Source organism: Accipiter gentilis, chromosome W (genome assembly GCF_929443795.1).
Source record: "Accipiter gentilis chromosome W, bAccGen1.1, whole genome shotgun sequence".
NCBI lineage: Eukaryota > Metazoa > Chordata > Aves > Accipitriformes > Accipitridae > Astur > Astur gentilis.
Window position 1 is genome coordinate 39271053 of NC_064918.1, and position 6144 is coordinate 39277196.

The following is a 6144-nucleotide window of genomic DNA, read 5'->3' on the forward strand; positions in this document are numbered from 1 at the left end:
AGCCAGTCATGCAATTAGTCTCTTTATATAAACTTCTCTTGCACTTTCTGTAATACAAAAAAAAGTTATGAATTTAAGTATTTGTCTCAAACTGGAAATGTAGAAACTTATGGATGTTACACTGTTATATAAAACTGTAATATCTCAAGTGATGTTACCTGATGACATTAAAAAGAAGCAATTCTTCATAACAAGCTAACATCAGTGTGGCTGTTGATTCTGTCCTCCATAACTCAATCTAGTTGACACTAGATGTTCAGAGCCTGCTAAAAAATTTCTGTCTCGGGTTCTTACCATAGCTGTCTGATAGCATGGTCTTAAGTCTTTCTGTAGCTGCTTGCATCAGGCCTGTTCAATGTGAGCTGCCCCACAGCAAAATAAAATCTCCAGCTGCCTTAGTAAAATGTCACTAGAGGCTCATTCCATTAGCTGCTCAGCCTGAGTCTGCTACTACTAAAGATGTTTTCTTGTTCCCTTCTGTGGGACCATGGAAGCTGGGTACTTAAATTGCATTGCATTCAGAAGTTTCATTCATTCAACTTGTCTATTCCAACTCGGCAAGAGGACTAAACCAATGCTGGGAAAAGTAAATTAGAACAGGGAAAACATTTAACTTCATGTTCAAAACAAATTTTACAATTTCATTAATGCAGATGGCTAACAAGAATAAATTGATCAAAGTTCCTTCTTTTTGTTTTTTTAGACTAGCCTTTAGTACTGGAGACAGACCTGTAACTATCAGCCTGATGTATCACTGAATAAATAGAATGGATGCTTGCTTACTTCTTTCAGTACCATTTGATTAGGATACTTAAAGGAAGGAAAACAATTCATTGAAAGAGTTGGTATCCAACTTGAAATATAGGTCTTGCAAATCACTGATTTTATTCCCCCCCCTCCCCCCCCCCCCTTTTGTTGCATCTGTTGTATCCCAAGGTTGGAGCGACTCAGGTTTGTGGACTTCCTTTGTCAGAATTGAGGTGAAATGACACCAGGGGAGTTCAAACAACAATCAACATTTATTCAGCCAAGTTAACCTTGCCCGAGTACAAGTGAACTTATCAATATGAACCTTGTATTGTGTCATTAAGCTGCCATTTGAAAAGAGAAGGGAGGTATAGAAAAAGAAGCAGAAAAAGGAACATGATACTGTGTCAGTGAACTGTACAACATGTGCCAACCATATGTAAGCCTTACTTATTTGGGGATCAATTCAAAGAAGAAAATATGGAGAGCCTTCCTATTGAGTCACAAGGGTCAGAGTGGAACCCCTTGCTTTCTAGACTCCTTCTCAAAGAGGAGCCTGGGGTGGCTAGATCCACTCCTAGTCCCAGACTTAGTCAACGGTTTATGTCTAAAGGGATGAGGTGTAGCAATTATGAAAAAGAAGAGAGAGAGGAAGAGAGAAGAAAAGGATTTCACCAGTCCTGGGTCCAGCATTGGTCCAGCCAGTCTGGAGATCCAGTTCTGGAGGGTGCACACTGAGAACTTGTCTTCCCTTCTTTTATACCCAAAAGATCTGCCCCTGTAGGTGGGGGTTTGCCATCATTGAGCAAGAGCAGTGTGAGCTCAGGAGTGTTCCAGAAAATGAGTCAGTGGTCGCGACATGTGCAGTTCACATTCCTGGGATTCTCTGGAAATGGGTTGGTGGGCTTGGGGGGTCATCGGGGAGTTGCTTCTCTCTCTCCCTGCAGGCATGACTGCAATCTGGCCTTTTCTCCAGGTGCATATGTTGTGCTTCTCCTCATGGTCATTTAAGATAAGGAGTTGTGGCTTTGGAGAAGCATGGTCCCACCCTCTGTGGGGCCTTCTCCAGCCACATTTTCCTGTTCACACAACTCCAGCGCTTTTACAGAGGCTGTCTTCTCCACCACAGTTCTTTAACAAATGTTTGAGACATTGGCTATAATTTGTCAGACCATCACAGCATAGCAACATGTAATTTAGTATTTAAAGATACCATCTAATCTAAAACTAAAAAAAAACCCTGTAGGGTTCAGTTATATGGAACTTAGTTATTGGGCCTGAATACTCATGGTCACAAGACTGTTCCAGGTGCCTTTAGAAGGCCTTGAACAGAATAAATAAGAAGATAGAAGAAGAAAGATCCCAATTAGGAAAACACAGGTGCACATTCCACGATAAAGGGAACTTGGCACAAACAACCTCAATTCAGGGGCTTATCTTGACCAATTGGACTAAGACAAGTCTTGTATGCTTTAATTAACACAACCAATTATGTCTTGTGTTTGTGCACGTGGACAGTACCAATGTAACCAATCACTGCTTATGCTTGTGCGTGTGGACACCAAGTGCTTGCATGTAGTAGCCAATCAAAGTCTCTCAACAACTTAGAGAATTGTATAAAAATGATTAGCTAAGCTCAATAAACTGGCGACTTTAATCATCACATTGGTGTTCCGTCGTCCGGGCCCCGCACGGATTAATCCCTAAACCCTACAAAACCCCAACTGTTTCAGTGCTTGAGAGAAGGGATATGTTTACCAGCATTTGAGCTAAGTATCTAAATAACCACTTGCTAGTCAAGCTAAAATTAACAGTCCTGCTATGTTGGAGTTTTGTAATAGCTGTCAGGATGACCACTAAGAGCTGGTTAGTAGGACCTCTTACAGGCTGGTCAAAGATGCTTGCTGGTCTGCTAGCTTAGTTTGAATAGCTGTTTACCCTGATTTAGTCTCTGTCGTATACACCACCATAGTTCATGGTTCTTTATAGCATCAGTTGAAGCAGGTATGATTAAACAGTACAATATTACAAGTGTCTGTGTCTTGCATTCTTGCTCAACAAATGAGTTTAGTGCAACTGGACTCATCAAGCTGGACTGAGTCTTTATCAGATTTAAATTCCTCTAAATGAAATTATCCCAAATTAAGGATTGAATTGGGGGGGGGGGGGGAATTTGCTGCCCTATTCCACATTTCACACACGCATGCAAAAAGGGGGGAACAGAAAAAAATTAAAAGTCAATTGCTTTATTCTTGTGACTGCGTCCAACATATGATGCATTAAATGTGGATTACAGCAAACTGGTGAATAGAGCTAAAGAGCTAGCTTGTGGTTTGGGTTTTGGTGACAGAGTGAAAGCTAGAAAAATTTTCAGCTCCTCCAAAACCACAGGGAAAAAAAAGTGTGTTGTTCTTTTACATTGGCAGAAAGAAGAGAGGAAGAAAAAGGAATATTGGGCCTTTATTACTCCAATATTCTAAATGAGAATTCCGAAGATGTTAGATGCTGAATTTGCTCTTGTAAACAGCTCTGCTTTAGGAACTATTTGTTCCTTACATAAGTCACTGCTATGACAGCTTTTACTAGGCAGTTAACTGCTCTCTAAATAGAAAATCTCATATTTAAAAGGTACTAATAAACAAAAATGGTTTGTTTTCAATCTTGAAACTATTTTACACTATTTCCCAGTCTCCATGCAGGAAAAAGTAGAATTTTCTGAAAAGTGGACTTTAGAGTGCTTACCATAAGTCACTTTTGGCTAGTAATTGGCATTCTTCAGTAAGCACTGCTTTTTGTTTGTTCTCTTGGTAATAAATAACAAAAGGAACAAAAAGAAATTACAAATTCAGTTATGGTAATTCTTTTCTATTCAGCTACAAAATGAGAAGCATGCATGTTATCCTGCAGCTTATATCCATGCTGCTTAGAGGTGGCTGCCTCACTTTTGGGGGGGAAAGCAGAAGGTAAGCGTCCTTGGTCTTCTGCAGATGTCTATACTGTTTTGTTTCTCCAACACAGAGCATAAACCTCCAATGCAGATAATTCCAATGGTAGCTTGCTCAGATATCCAATGAAAGAGGAAACTACTTCTTGCTGTATTTCAAGGAGTCAAATAGAAATGGTTTATCTACTTCATTGATTTTTGCATGTATGTGGCACAATAAAGGTGACTGATAGCTGTTGAAGCCATGTTCTTGCAGGGAGGTGGAGCTCAGGCAGCTGTTTTCTATTGTATGCTGAGTGTGAAAATAGAATCTAATATCAATCTGTTTCTGAAGAAGCACAATTTCATGCTGATAGTACTTATATTACTATTTCAAGTTTCCTAGACTGCCTGTTTCTAATTCTTTGGAAACATAGCCTTTGTTTTTCACTAAGTATTACTAGAAGGAGAGCTACAGGCCTAGCCCCTACAAAAACATCGTGTCAAAACAACTGAATAGCTAAGCTATCAGAAATAGAGCTGCCTAGTCTATATCTCACTTACGAGAATGGTCAGTACTAAGTGGTGTAAGAATGTGAGCCTCAGATATATGTACACTAAAAATAAATTGGGATCCATCTGCTTTAAGACTTAAATTGCAGTATGTGTGATGGATGCACTCACTCTGAGTGAAGGGTACTTTGATTCAGGCATCACTGACAAGTAGGCCTGATTGTAATCAGCCTTGCTGTGCAAACCTTGAGAATTGTGCTAGGCCATATCTTCTCAGGAGCCAAGGAGTCTAGGCCTTATCAGGAGCTAACAGTACCAGCCTAAGCTGGGACTAGACAAAACTAAAACTGCTACAGCTGCACATACACCAAAGGGGGTGTGTGTGACTACAAGTCAATCACTTTACGCTATAAATACCTGTAGCGCCCAAGCCCCTTGAGCTTTCCTGTATGGCTGCAAGGTGGTGATCTCCCCCTTGAGCAGGGATGCCTCTCAAGGTTACTCCTTGAGGTTGACTCTCCACCCTTACTCAGCATCTGATATCTATAATGAGGTAAGTGACATTTTACATTAGGCCTTAAGGTATATTGTATGCTAGCAACATTAATATATACATATAGCTATAACTTAATTATTGGAAGTGTAGTAAGTAGTAGAGTGTTTGACTACTGTCTAATCATGGTCTAAATTATCATTTAAATCATTGCCAAATCACTGTTTAATTACCATTCAATTATTGCTTAATCACCATTTGCTTACCATTTAATTATCATTTGATCATCATTTAATCATTAATAAAACCCTTTTAGTTAACCCCACAATGATGACTTCTCTTAATAATTCACCTCTGACAGTACGTGAAGTATTTTGTGAAGACATGTGAATACTGTCTGAACAAGCCAGTGTTGCATCTCACGCATATGTCTAGGCCTGAGGGTGGCTGCTGCTATTATTGCTTGAAATACCTGAACAGACTTTGAAGAGCCTTCAAAACTATAAGGATTACTGCTTTTCTCTCTCTTTGTTTTGACTATTATTATTTGGGCATTCAGATCCAACTACAGCACAGGTTTGATGTCTTCTGGCTGGACTATTACTAACTGAATATATGCTTATTACAGAGAGTCCATAGCAGGCAACGTGGGACAGCTGCTTGACTTTATATCATACCCAAAACTATGCAGCTGCATGATGGTACTAGCAACTACAGTTGGCAAAATTATGCCTTCATGTGATGCTATCATGTCTCCAAATGCAAGACAGCTATGCCGTCTCTCTTTGTCAGTGCTAATTGTCAAACCAAGCCTTTTTCGTGAGTCATCAGTTTTATAACTGATGGACTGAACAGCTCTGTATTTTGAAGTATGGATCATCAACAAATCACTGAAGCGGGGTGGCCTGAAGGTGTTCAGAGTGTATTGTGCAATCCAAGACAAGGTGCAAGCAATTTTGAGTACTGATTGTGAAATGGCTTTTCCTTTCCCAACAGCACTCTTCCATCCCTCAAACCTCCCCAATAATGGATAGCAGTGAAGGTATTTTGATTTCTATGCTTGTCTCTGAAGTTCTTACTACCAATTCCCACCTTCAGTGGCATTCTTCAGTAGCTGAACAGCTTTCACCTCCTCTCCTATTTAAATTGTGTGACTTAACATCTCCTGTTTCAACATGATTTTTCAGTAACCCTGGGTTTAATGTGGAGGTGACAAGCCTGTCAGATTTCCTAATATCCTGGTTTTTTTCTAAACAATGTTATGTATCCCTTTGAATTTCAAGATCAATCTGGATAGTGGATGCAGTATTGGTGTTTTAGAGTTTGAGACACATTTATAATGAGCTTTTTCTCATTTTAATTTTTTTTTTGTTCTCTAATCTCAAGTAAATCCAAAAACTTAAAGCGGGATCTGTAGCAAATCATGTGAAAATTGTGCCCCAACCTGGAGGGGAACCAGGGGTTTGCC